A 14,438-nucleotide genomic window follows, 5' to 3' on the forward strand; every position below is an offset into this window, starting at 1 on the left:
AAAGGGTGGTATAAAGTGAAGTGATTTATCAGATGTGGGAAAACCAAAAGAAAAACAAACAAACAAACCTGAAACCAAAGAATTTCTCAGAGCATTTTTGTTCAGAATTCAAGTTGCAGATAGTAATGCAATGCACTACTTTTTTTTTTTTCCTAAAGAACGTTATTTTATGCTTTATATTGGAAGTGGTGTTACAAGGAAAGTGGAAAAGAAATCAGTACTTTTAACTCTGTCAGGAGAACAGGTCAGGTCACAGTTAGCATTACAGATAATTTTGCTTGAGATAAACCATCTTAACAGAATTGCAAATAAAAGAAAACATTTGGTACATTGTATTTGGTATTGCAAAGAATTTTACGTGATATTTCCTGTCAAAATGTGAGAAGAATATCAATTTAAATGAACTTATAGAGCAAACCAATTTAAAGCAAATTTACGTTTCTCCTGAAAATAGGTTTGCTCTTGGTTTGCTCTCCCACCCCCACCCCTTTGTTTTTCCTTTCCAAATTTAGTAGAGCAACAGGACATTAAAAAATAAAATAATTAAAAAGTGTGTGAGAGAATGAACAACCAAAAGAAAGGGGATGGTTCACTCTGCACAGGTGTGGAAATAAGACAACAGCACTGAGCTGCAGTTAGAGGTGCTGAGCTTGAACTTTGTGAGCTGGCAAAATAAAAGAAGCCAAGTTATGTTACTGCTGACAGGCCAGCAAGAATTTTAAGCTCAGCATATGTCATGATGATGAGAGCTGTGAGGAACTCCTTTATGGAAATGTTAGAAGTACATGTTAGAAGGGTTTGTGTCTGTGCCTGGTCCCCACGCTCATGTTCCTGTAAGGTGGGTGTTTTGCAGATCTGTGTGAACAGTTTTCCAAAATGCCAAAGGGAACCAAGGCAGGAAAACCCACCCTGATCAGGGTATGTCCCCTATTCACTATGCCCCTCTGGCTGGCTCCTCTCTGTGTCACCACTATGGAGGGTGGCTGTTTTACTGGGATATTGTACATTCCAACTCAAGTTCCTCCTGAGCTTAATGAATACCAATGCAATGCTTTGGTGGGGTCACTGTGACTGGAGCTGAGACACCAAGAGGTTGGGCATCCCAAAAGTGGGCTTTTCCTGCCATATCTCTAGCCATTTCTGAACAGCATTTAATGACAGCATCCTGCTTTGGTATATAGCATATGTCTTACTGTGTGTATGTAAGTTTATATATGGATATATATAGGATAAAAATGTGTGAGGAGAGGAAGGTAAAAGAATTTCAGACATCATGCTTCAGGAGGTGTGTTTCTACTTTTATTTACTTAGTGGAACAAGATGAGTTTCTCTAATGTATCTTGAGAAGGCTGGGACAGCCATATTTTTAGGACACTCATATTTTCACAGCTGATATTTCCAGCTCCTGCTAGGGAGGCTAGAAGCCGAACTTCATGATATGAAAGTGAAGGCAAAGCTCTTTTAAAATATAATTCAGTGGATTCCTTCCTTTCTTTTCCTTAATTAAGGTCAATTGGTCATTAAGGAAAAGAAAGGAAGGAATCCACTGAGTTATATTTTAAGAGAGATCTGGTTGATCTGCTCCAACATATTTTCCTCAGTCTGTGTTTGTAGATGTTTACTCCTCAAGAAAGGGCAGTGATGCTTTATACTGGCAAAGCAAAGTTGCAGGTAGAGGCACTCACCTAGCTTTTGTTAAATTGTCCGTGGAAGAGTTAGGCTAAGTCTTGGGCATGCAGTCTTTCGATCAGGTCTGAAACACAAGAAGCAATCTTCAGAGGCTGGCTTATGTTCAGCTAAGAAGATTTGTTCACAGACTTTAATTAGATATATATCAGCCAGAACACCTCTAGAAGAAAAGATATTTAGTACTGATGGCTTACAAAGGATATTAGTGTGATGGGGAGGATGGGAAAAAATGATGAGGTATTTGCCTCCAATTGGGAAAGAGAGAGTTCATTCTCTGTAGAACATGTAGATGGGAGAGATGGGGCAGAGGAAGAATATTATCCAGTATATTAAAAAAAACCAACCCCAAAACAAAACCCAAACTTGTATTGAGTTTGTAGTTTTGGTATCCAATAGTCTTAGACTTTCTTTTGTACTTGTGAGGTGTGGTTTTAGTGCTGTTATTGGATTAAAGAAGAACCAAAAATGCCAAAGCCTTTGCTCTTTCTGTGCATAGCAGTAACTGAAACAGGGCTTGTAGTGTTCAGTATTAGGACTGAAAAATCTGTGGTAGATAAGTTGCATTTATCAACATATATTGGTTGCTGATTTAAAGAAATATTGCTAGGACTTTGCATCTCTGGATATCTAAATACGTTTTGAATGGTAGATGCACTTTCAGTAATAGTTGTAAAATTCTATACGATCTGTTGTCAAGTGTGGCATTGTCAGATATGAAATCCTCATCATAGGGACATCTGAAGAATTCAGTCTGGTAAATGACTGTACTGGAATTAACAGAGAACTGGAATTTAACAGCCATCATGCTTACACATTACTGCATCTCTACAGCGCTCCCTCACAGTCCTCCTTGTGAAATGACTGGAGAGGAATGTCACTCCATTGCTGGGTAATCATTCCATAAAAGCAAGTACCTGAAGAGCATTTGGATTGACTTTTTTCTTCCATCCCCCATTACTATGATTTTAATTGGAAGCAGCTCTTTGTTCATGTAAAGCTAGTGTGAAGTCCTTTACTGAAAGATAGAAGATAGTGATGTCTTTGTATCAAACAGTGCCCGTTTCAAACTGTTACACTTGTCTTTGTTTAATTGGACTTGCTGAGGTTTCTGGGAGAATGAAACTTCTATCATCTCCCCCTGTGAATCACTTTAACGTGCTGTCTCTGAGCAGAAAAATATCCCTTTTATGAGTAGGTGGAATAATATGCTAGCTGGATTCTGATATTTATTAAATGTTAAGTCTTTGAAATCTGGAAGAGACCACTGAGAAGCACAGAATTTGCAGATGTACGTGCATGTGTCATTTTTATGACCATTATGAGGTCTTGATTGTGTGCACTGGATTTGTTCTCTTCATAGCTGCTATGTAACTCTGGGAAATGTAGATATTTGCACCTTTGCTGTTAGAATTGAAATATTTGCTGACAGTATACTACAAACCTAACATCATTTAGGGTTGCTCAATTTGTGCTTTAACAGAGCTAATTGATGCCATTGGGTATGGGAAGTGCAGGTTTTCTTCTGAGGCAGGGTAACTGCTGAGCTGCAGTCCAAGCACATACAACTCAGCTGCCCAGAGTCCTTTTCACAAGTTGTTGCTGACTCACTGGGTGACCTTTAGTAAACCTCTTCCCTTGGCATACGCTGTCTGCAAAGGAGAACTACTAACAATGACCTGTGTAGTTATTCTTGGATGACAAGTTCTGTGAAACTGCAGATTTGATGCTTTGAGCAACCCCGTCTAGTGGAAGGTGTCCCTGCCCATGGCAGGGGGTTATAACTGGGCAATCTTTAAGGTCCCTTCCAACCCAAACCATTCTATGATTCTATGAAATGGTTTGTTTTACTTCATGTCTTATTAGTCGTATGATAGGCACTGTGTGTTGGTAATGAAAAGGAAGATAAGAGTGTATGTGTTGAGGCACAGAGAGGAGGGAACTGGGACCATGGGTTAATAACTAGCTTGATGGGGTGTTCAATGACTTTATTTTTGGCCTCCTTGATTTTAGAGTATATGCTAGTTGATTCTGCAGCACTGATTCAATTTTTGAGGGCTGTGTTTTAAAAAGCAAAAATAATAACAAAAACTAGTGCTGAAATTTAAAAATCCATTTTTCCCCAACTTAAATGGGAATTAACTTCTAATTTGACTAGGTATTGCTTTTTGTATGCATACATGCCTTTGACATCTTATCTACACCCTCTTGACAGATAATTTTATCCTGTTCAGACAGAATATATTTTCGCAGCACCTGCAGCCAGGAATTTGTCTCAAATTAGTGGAAAAGTTTAAGGGAAATACTATGTGATCCTACAAGATCTTTGTAACACTGTGAAGCAGAAGCTTATAACTTTGCAGCTGTTCACATGATACCAGCTTCCAGCTGTCAAAGATCCTCTGCAGAGCACTTGGTTCTCATTTTTGTGGGTATTTTTAACGTATTAATTTTGAATTTTCTGTTATTGTTAACATATTTTAAGACTTTTTATACCTGTAAGGATCTGGCTTTTAAAGAGAAGAGCTGCAAGAGAAGTTCTGTGCACGGTTTGTCAAAACCTCTGAAAAATAAAAGGCATACCAGGAAGTATCACTGCTGTGACACAGTGCAAATTTCTTATGAATACATGAGGCAATTTAAAGTGAATGCTTCTATTTGTAGAAATAGTCACGTGTAGCAGTTTCCACACTCATGCTAAATGCTGATGTGACAAATTCTTACTTTTTAATTAAGCTAAATGAGTAAATTCTAGCCTTCGCCTCAGGGGTTTTCAGGGTTGAAATATAAGAAACAGACTTCAGGTTGTTCAGACTTAGGAATCCAGTTGTTTCTGTACAGGGCCACCTGTATGTGTTTGCTGGTACCCGTATAAATGTTAAATGAATGTCATACATATTTATATACTGCATGAACTGCTGAGGCAAAATAGCAAATAAACAAGCCATGTGTGAGAGATGCTAAAAGGCCTGAATAGCCTAATAAATCTTGCATTTGACTTAAGTTTAATAAATACTAGGCCCTGAGGAGCACCAGAGGAAAAAAGAGTCTTTTTTGAAGCGAAATCTTTGCTTTTCCATTGTGTGAAGGACTTTGGACATACAAATATGTATAATTGCCTTATCAGTGACAGATATGGGAAGAACCGTTTTTCAGGCTTTAAAACTGCAAAATGTCTAATATCTGAAATAGTGAGAAAGAGAGTTAGTCCATGAGTAAGCTTATGCTCCCTTTTGAAGGCCAGTCTAATTGGTGATCTTATATCAGCAATCTCAGTCACTTTGATAATGCAGTACTGAACACAGTGTGTGGAAGTAGGGAGGAAAAATAATCCTGTAAACCTTCATTGCTCCAGACTATGCCTTTGAGCAAGACAAAATAGCTTCAGTTGCTGAGTCAGTCCAGCAATTATATATTCAGCAGCTTGAAACTGATCTAGAAGCAAACTACTGCCAATAGAGAGCAATAGCACACCTCCCTTCATTCTTACCCTGTTCAGGAGGTGAACCCATAGAATCTGTGTGGGCTGAACTCCCTGCTGGTGCAGCACCAAGTAGTCAGAGCAAGAGGCATCAAGGCAAGGAATGAGAGTTGCATAGAACATTATTCTGAAGCCTGTGCATGGCTGGAAACTCCTCGCTGGATCTGTTTATCAGGCAGAAAAGCCTATAGAAAGTGTGTTGAAGTGCATGAATTTGTTCTTGAGTAAAATCACTGGCGTTTAAGACTGTATAAAAAAAAAAAAGAATATTCCAGCAAGTTTCTTAATGCACTCAACACTGCTCCTACTGAAGTGCTAAACCCACCAGTTTTATCCTTTGCTGTAGATGATTTGGTATGAATGGTTGTATGATACTTTGACATTCCCATCTCTCTTGCATTTATATAAATCCTATGGTAACATAAACATTAATATTATACATGTAAAAAGATAGTCTGTTTTTCTAAGGTCTGAGAAGCCCAAAACCTGATAGCTGTATGGAACCTATATAGAAGTTAATTTGGTGTGAGGGAAGGGGTCTTGGATGGGAGAGCCTACAGGAAGTAGGTTGGCTCCTTTGGCGGAGTTGGGAACAAAAAGAGCTCACAAACTTGTGTAAACAGCCTGAGAGGTGTCACCAGTCTCAGCCTTCAGCAAGGAAATCTGAGTCAGGGAAAACACTTTATGTTGAATGTTTTATTATTGTTATTTTATGTATAAAACGACTGGTTCTTGGTGTGAATTGGGCTGTGTAGTCTCTGGCCGTGCTCACTGAAAGCTCATTGAATCTGTTTTTAAAAAAATCTGTTAATATGCCTGATATTTAATGAATATAAAATGTCATTCATAACTTTGTTAGTTAATTATTGGTTGTCTTTAAAGAGATAAATTTCACATGGATAACTCTCCCCCGCTCAATTATGACCAGTCATCTCAATTATTGAGAAAGTTTTCTTATATCTGTATTACGTAAGCACTACATAACATGGAGAACATAGATTTGTCTACTTTTGCACACAAAAGCAACTGTGTCCTGCAGCTTGTACATTATATTTGTCACATAAAATCTAGTAAATATTGTAATTAACTTATTTTCTAAGTGTGTTTTATGGTGTTAGATGAACTGTACAAGCAAGTCACACTTTTACATTCTTCTGAAACACCCACTCAAGAATTCCTATTGCTTCTGACTTCAAAAGAGAGGAAGAATAAGATGATTTTTCTTTGCATTGACAATCCCATTAAAACAACAAGGTGGAAGGAATGATATCAATTCCTATGAAAGCACTGCTGTTTGATGCACTGCCTATCAGCCAGTTGTAGGCTCTCTATCTGGGAATTGTGGCATAGTAATCTACAGTAAGGCAATATAGAATAACACAGAAACAGACTTCAGTTGTTGACCTGTTTTTGGAAGTCCACTGTTGCTGACAGAAGCTTAAATGAATCTCAAGGAGTGACTTGTTATAGGGATGCCAAAACAGAAAGCTATAATATAGAGAAGGCAGAAAAGCGAGTGACTACTTTTTTGTCTGCCATTGTTTCTAGTATCGAAATAAAAATTCTCTGTTTTATCCGCAAAAGTCATATTTCACAGTAAAAGCAACAGATTAAAACAGATCTGGAAAGTTTCCATCAGTATTCCTGGCAGTCACTGAAGAAGTATTTGTAGGCAAGAACTTGCCACTTACCGTGTCTTTGATTTCTATGTCAACTTCAAAGTTGGTATTAAAAATAAGAAGTAGGAAAACGTTCCAAAAGTCATTCTGTCCTCTTAAATTTGTTCACTACGTAAAGGATGAAGATGGTTGTGCATTTTGATAAATGTATGTAGCTGAGGGTGTGTAGAATGGTCTATAAATGTTATGTCACAGTATTTTCTTGCTGGTAAGTCTTTGTTTTGGAAGGTGATGCCTCTGTGGTATCATCTGTGCTTTGTCTACCTCAGGCCATGATGCATTCACAATATTTTTATGTTGAAGCTTCTGTTTAGATTGGTTTTGCTTTCTGGTGATCCTTTTTAATACTTCTTTCCTGTTGTAATATGGTGTATTAGGTGGAGACTGAATGGGTAAAGAAGAGAGCAAATAATGTAAATTGGGTACAGTGTTTGTTGCTGAGGTGTTCTGGCTGTCAACACATCAAGTCCTCTTCATGAAAGGGTGCATCTGTGCCACCTTTATTTATGTGTAAATAAATTCCGTGCTTTGCTGGAAATCCTAGGGAATCTGGTACCAAAGCCAGTATCACATTCTTAGAAATAAAAGTCTGGAGGCAGGAATGGAAAGATGTGATGATCTTGCTTGTAATTTTTATGCCTGACAAATAGATGTCTTACTGACAAATTATGAATCAAATTAACATTATGGATATAGAGCTTTAGAGGAGAAAATAAGGTTCAGTACTAAAATGTCATGTTTTTTTTGAAAGAATTATGCAGTTTTGATATTTGAACATTTGGTGGTAAGAAGGAACCCCTTCCCTCCCTCCTCTAACTGTTGATTAGAATAACTTCTGACAAAAAGCCAGTGGTAATGTACATTCTCTTTACAAAGCATTTGCCAAGCAAAATTTCTAGCTTCCCAGTAAATTTACAGATGTGCTCAATGCTGTATTCCCAAAGGAATTGCCTTTTATTTGGCTTATTTTTTGATTGATGCTTAGTTATTTAAAAACCAAAAAGCCTTGGTTCCAAAAAATCTCCAAAATGTGGATCAACTGCATAAGGATAGAGAGAGGGGTTCTGAAATATTTGAGGAAACTATTTTGCTATTACCTTGTTCTAAGGATGTGATTATTGTTTATCATCTTACTTTTTTTGCTCCAAAGACTATAGTTGGACCCTGCCTTTTGCTGTTTGAGGTATAGAGAACAAGAGGAAAGGCTGGTACCTCTCTTCTAGGGAAAAAGTATTTCTCTTGAGAATCTCCCCTGTTGTAGTCTACAGACCCTGAAAGTATGGACTGTACTTGACATTACGACAATTGTCAGGGGAATTGTCTGCAGCTGTTCTGCTTTCCTAGAAGAAATCTAAACTGCCTGTCCACCTTAATTTTTCTTTTAAACCTTCTGCAAGTAATGCATTCTGTTTAAGAGTTAAAATACACTAACATTGTCTCATAGGAACAGATCTGGCTAAAAACTGAGAATTCGAGTGCTTTGACTGTTCTGGGAATCTAAAGGAAAGGGTGGGGGTTGGCATCAGTGTTTACTCTCTTACCTTTAAATTCATGTTGCTCTCAAGATATAATGCTACATGACATAATGTATGTAAGTTTTTTAATTAAAAAACCCAAACAAACAAGCTTAGATACTTTTTGTCCTTTCCTAATCATTTGCGAAGTGTTGACAAGTATTGCAAGTCGTTGCCATGTAAACAGAAATAAAACCTTCATTTTTGTAACACTGAACTTGTATCTAGAGAGCCATTATATAATTAAGAACATAACTGAATCAACTTTCCTTATTTAGCCTGTACTGCCATAACTACAGGATGTGAATATGTTGGTGACTTTATTACATTGAGTGAAATTAGTAATTTACTGAACATTAGCTCATCTGCTAAATTATTTCTATAATAGTTTTGCTTCTTTAAGGAGCTTTTGGTGTGCGTGATGTATTTTGAGTTCTGAATGAATTTGAACAAGTATGTCTTATGCTCTATTTGTAGATTAACAGATACATTTCCACAGCAGTAGCTTCCCCTCTATATCTTTCCCCCCTGCCATTAGTATAGTTAGCTTCGCAGTAACTGGAAATAAGAAATTCAGTATCCAATTATTTTCAGTTATTTTTGTATTACTATATCTTTTAAGAAGCTATAGGAAGATTACCGAGGATTATTGGGTTGTAGGTTCCCAGTGGTTGCAGGTAATTCATTGTGAATAGCACTCTAACAACTTCTAGTGACTGGCACAATTAAATGTTCCAAATTTGCAGTACTTTCTGCAAGACTTGTTGCCAATTAGTCTTCATTTTTAATCTCACGGTTATGCTATGCCGCTGAAACATCCACTTTTTAAAGTAGATATTGTCACATTGCTATACTATTTTTATTGTATATGCTATTACTACTGCAAGTTGAAATCGCAGATTCGTAGAATCATAGGACGCTTTGGGCTGGAAGGGACCTTAAAGTTCATCTAGTTCCACTAGACCAGGTTGCTCCAAGCCCCATTCAACCTGGCCTTAAATACTTCCAGGAATGGAGCATCCGCCACATCTCTGGGCAACCTGTGCCAGTGTCTTGCTACCCTTACAGTAAAGAGTTTCTTCCTTATATCTAACCTAAGTCCTACCCTCTTTCAGTTTAAAGCCATTACACATTGTCTTATGACTACATGTCCTTGCTGAGGGTGCACTCAATCCCATTATCCATGTCGCTAACAAAGATGTTAAACGGCCCTGGTCCCAATACCAATACCTGAAAAACACCACTTGTCACAAGTCTCCACTTGGACATCAAGCCATTGACTGTAACTCTTTGAGTGCAACCATTAAGCCTACTCCTTATCTACCGACTGGTCCATCGTCCATCCATCAAATTCATGTGTCTCTAGTTTAGAGACAAGGATGTCGTTCAGGACAGTGTCAAGTGCTTGCACAAGTCCAGGAAGATGATGTCAGTTGCTCTTTCCTTATCCACCAACACTATCACCCTGTCATAGAAGGCTGACAAATTTGTCAGGCATGATTTGCTCTTAGTGAAGCCATTTTGGCTGTCACCAATCACTTCCTTATTTTCCACGTGCCTTAGCACAGTTTCCAGGAGGATCTGCTCTATGGTCTTGCTGGGCACAGAGGTGAGACTGACTGGCCTGTATTTCTCCAGGTGTTACCATTTTCCTTTTTTAAAAATGGGCGTTAGGTTTTGCCTGTTTCAGTCAGTGGAAACTTCACCAGACTGCCACGACTTCTCAGAATATGATGGACAGTGGCTTCGCCGCTTCTTTCACCCGTCCCTTAGGACCTGTGGATGAATCTCATCCAGTTCTATGGACTTGTGCATCTTCAGGTTCCTCAGATGATCTCGAACTTGATCTTCTCCCAGCAGGCAGTTCTGTCTCCCAGTCCCTGCGTTTACGTTCTGTGGCTTGGATGGTGTGGCTGGAGCTCTTGTCAGTGAAGACTGAACAAAAAAGTCATTGAGTACCTCTACCTTCTCCATCTCCTGGGTACCTAGGTCTCTCTTCTCTTTCCAAAGAAGGCCCACAGATTTCCCCTAATCTTCCTTTTATCAACAATGTGTATATAGAAGCTTTTCCTGTTGACTTTAATGTTCCTGTCCAGATTTAGTTCTGTCATGGCTTTAGCTTTCCTAACCTGATCCCTAGTAGCTTGGACAATTTCTCTGGTATTCCTCCCAGGCTACCTTTCTTTGCTTCAATCTAGATCCATGTTTTATCTAGATCTAGGTGTTTCGTCTAGTTCTGGATCTGTGTTTCATCCTTCTCTCAAAACTTTTGTAAACACTATTTGGTTTTTTTTTTTTTTTAATATAGGGAGGCCATCTGGCCAAAACTTTTAAGACACTTTTTAATCCAAATGTGGTAGAGAGTTTAAATACAACTGTTAATGATGAGGTTTCTAGAATCTAAGAACTCCTTTAGAGGAATTCATATTGAGGAATGAATAGATCTGCTAAAACTTAACTACATTTTTAAAAGTAGAAAACTTACCTGGATAACTTTGGAATATGAAATTTTGGGGGTTTTTTTTGTCTTTTTTCTTTTGAGTCTTGTGAGTATTGTTCTGTTTTGTTCGCATCTTCCTGGCCTGATTCCTGTCTTTACTTGTCTTTGACAAGTAAATTCTTGCTTTCTCTGAGATGTTTCTACACTTACATGTTAACATCGGAAAACCTTCTCTTTCCCCTTTATTCAAATGCCTTCAGATTGCTTCCTGAAGGCCAGAAGAAAGCAACAATATTTTGGTTTATGTGGAATAACAATATTGGAATATTTAAGAATAGGGCAACTCAAAAAGGGTGATGAAAATAGGGTGAAGTCAGATATGTCTGACATCATAAAAAATAGGGGCTCTTGGCCTCCCTCTCTCCCTGAGGATGTTTGTTACTATATAAATAAATTGAATTCCTCTTTTTCAAACTTCTGTGCTACTTAAAGATGCTGACTAAGTTGTTTTAGCACTTTGATCTCCTGCTATGGTCTGACCCTAGCTGTACTTTCATCCTCTTCAAAAGTATTCTCTCACAGCAGTGAATTTGGCCCTAAGGAAATAGGTATGCTGATTTTTTTCTTTCTCCATTAAATACTGCCTAGATGGCTGTCTTTATTGAACAAATAAGCTGGTAAGTTATTCCCTGAGGATTTAGTTTTTAAGCCAGTAACAACAGAATTGACTCCGTAACCTTAAACACACTACTAGAAATGAGTGCAATACTTCCCAGCAAAAGAAATAATTTAGGAATTACATTTTTGCGACTGGTACCATTGGGCGCAAGCCTCGTGTGTTGTATGTGAAATACAGCTTTTTCCAAAGACTTGAACCATGTACATGCTAACAAATGTATCCATCATCTTACGGTGCTGTTCAGATACGGTATCCTCTCTGGCTTCCAGCTCTCTTGCCCCAAAGGTAGGGAGTTGTGCTAGACATTGCTGAAATTTGTTTACCTTGTCCGAATCACATTTACCCAATAACTGACTTACTTACACTTTAACACAGAAGGCATGCTATGGGAAGATTTATTACTGAGGAGACTTTATTCTCTTTTTCATACTCCACAGTGTAAATAAAGGTGCTGTTATAGGTGTTTAGAGACTCTAGGACAACAGAGGTAGATGATACTCATTAAGGAACTTATCTTTCTTCTAGTCATTAAGCTTTCAGAGTGGTATTTTCCATAAAGATATCTCCATAAAGCTAATTTCATTTCTCTAAACAGATTTTTCTATGCATGGAAAATATCAATCAAACTAACATGTAGTGCATATCAACAAAAATTTGAATGCTTCTGTTGTTTCCCCTTGTGATCAAAACATGTTGAAATGCTATCAAGAAATGTGACGTGAAAAAAAATCAAGGCTGTGTGCATCTTTTTTTTGATTGGTGGGGTTGGTTTTTTGGGTGTGTTTTTTGTATTTATAAAGATCCATGGCAATGGCCATTCTATTTGTTATAACTTATAGATGGCCACTGTGACAATTTAAGCCTGTAGCTCAAAACCAAGTAACTTGTGTTGAAATGGAATACAAATGTAGTGTTATTTAACGCTGAGTTAACAGTCTGGATTGACTTAGTCTAATTATCATCCTGTTTTCATGAACCATCTAACAAAAGAGACCATGAATTAGACTCTGCATATGCGTTCTTAATAGAAACAAGATGCCACATTTGTAATTTTGCATGATATCTTCTTCTGCTGCACTTTATTACATTGTGTAAATATTTTCTTCATTGCATTGCTACCATCAAAGCTGTTAATTAAATCTGAATTGGATTAAATCTCTTTTCTTTTGTTTAGATGATGTCACTAATATTGCTCAGAAATCCCTCCTTGCTGATGAAAAAGAGAATGTGCCAAGAGGACTAGGAGTTGTGGTGTGGAAAGTCCCAGTACAAACGTACCTAGTGACTTAGCTACTTGTGCTGCTCAGTCTTCATCTCTTTAAGTTAAAACCAAACTCAGCTGCCTCAGAAACCTGTGGACAAGAGCACAAAGGTACTGTGTGTTGCCACCGTGTTGGTTGGGTAGGAAGAGAATACATCTACAATAATGATGTTATCAATTTGTTAGAGACAATATAATTTGATGCTTCAAGTTAGGCTTTTTTTTTTTTTTTTTGTACTGAGATAGATTTTAAACCCAACCAGATTTTGCAGACAGTAAAATAAACCGTATTTGTACTAAGTTTTTGTCTTTGCTTGAATCTGTTTCACTTTACATAGAGAATTTCTGTGTTCAGTGAATAAATTTCTTGATTACATGAACACTTTCTGACTCATATTTCTTTACTAATTTTGTAAGGCATTTCCCCCGTGCCCGTTGCATCTAAAATGTGCAGTCCAAATTGTTGCTCTGTGTCATATATTTATCATATGCTTGCTAAATTGACCACTGTCTTACTTTAGCTGTACCTGTCACCATCAATAAAGAAGAAAGACCTTAATTGCTTTGGTCACAGTTGGATACTAAGCTGCTTTGACAGACTTTCCCAACCTTCTGTTGAATTTTGTGTTTATAGTATGCCCATGTCTGGGTACTTAGAAGGCACCTCTATATACTATGCATAAAACCCCACCACAATGTTTTGGTTCCTTCAAGGACCATCTGCTGTATGGGGAAAAGTAGCAGTTTCCTCCTATTGAAGAAGTATGGTAAGGATGACAGTTGAACACAGTGCCTAATTCCTGGCTTTTTCATCTTGTGGTAGTGGAACTGCAGTGATGATACAGTTACAGAATTAGAAATATTAGAGAACTGGGCAACCCCCACTCTGTGTAACCATCCTTACTGCAGGAAAATGCCATTAGACCCTAAAAAAGATATTTTTATCTAGAAAGATGTTGTGAATATAGCTGAAGTTTGTCAGAAAACTGTAATGCAGGAAGAAAAGGAACTGTAGTAACCCAGGAATATTTTCTGGTGGATATTTTGCAGTTCGCATACTGAAATTGTTGCCTCTGCTGCTCACAAACTTTGCTGTTATATTTGGTACAGTGCATTGTGAACACTCACTTACTTTTCGCTTCTGACTGGAAGGGTGAAGTATGACCCTAAGTAAGGTGACTGCTATGGGAAATGACAGCTGTAGAGTGTGTTATCATTACTGAAAATCTTGCAAAGAAGGAAAAAGTAAAAACTGTAGGATACAGAACATGCATTAGGGCCCATCTGGATGGTATTTGCTTGTCTTCTATGACACTCAAATACAGCTAATAGTTCATTAGTACCTTTGATTTTAATGCTTTAGAGAATTTCATTGTAGTAAAGTCAATATAAAAGCAACAGATAAAGAGTGAAAAAATATGTCTGAAATGATTTGGTGTTCATGAATTAACTTTTACTATAGAGAAGCATTATGGTAGCTAAATTTGTTTTGGGGACAACAGATAAACTAGTGTGACCCTAAATTCTCTCTTCTGTAATTGGAAGGGCAGTTCAAGATTTAGTTCTGACTGGGTATAAATCTTTATGGTAAGTTCATGAGGAACTTCAGTCATAGATGTATATAAAAAAATCATCTTCATATCTGTTTAATAATAACAGAAAGTAGATGATGCTGTTGACTGTTATAACTTGGCTTTC

General features: G+C 37.6%; 1 protein-coding gene across 1 annotated transcript in view; it reads left to right on the forward strand.

Annotated features, from left to right (window-relative positions):
* The window catches only part of JAKMIP1 (janus kinase and microtubule interacting protein 1), a 138,615-nt gene that overhangs the window by 34,957 nt on the left and 89,220 nt on the right, over positions 1 to 14,438 (forward strand). Inside the window, exon 2 of the mRNA XM_030491400.1 lies at positions 12,654 to 12,851. The gene's annotated coding sequence lies outside the window, so the exon portion shown is untranslated. The remainder of the gene's footprint in view (positions 1 to 12,653; positions 12,852 to 14,438) is intronic.

Source organism: Strigops habroptila, chromosome 7 (genome assembly GCF_004027225.2).
Source record: "Strigops habroptila isolate Jane chromosome 7, bStrHab1.2.pri, whole genome shotgun sequence".
NCBI lineage: Eukaryota > Metazoa > Chordata > Aves > Psittaciformes > Psittacidae > Strigops > Strigops habroptila.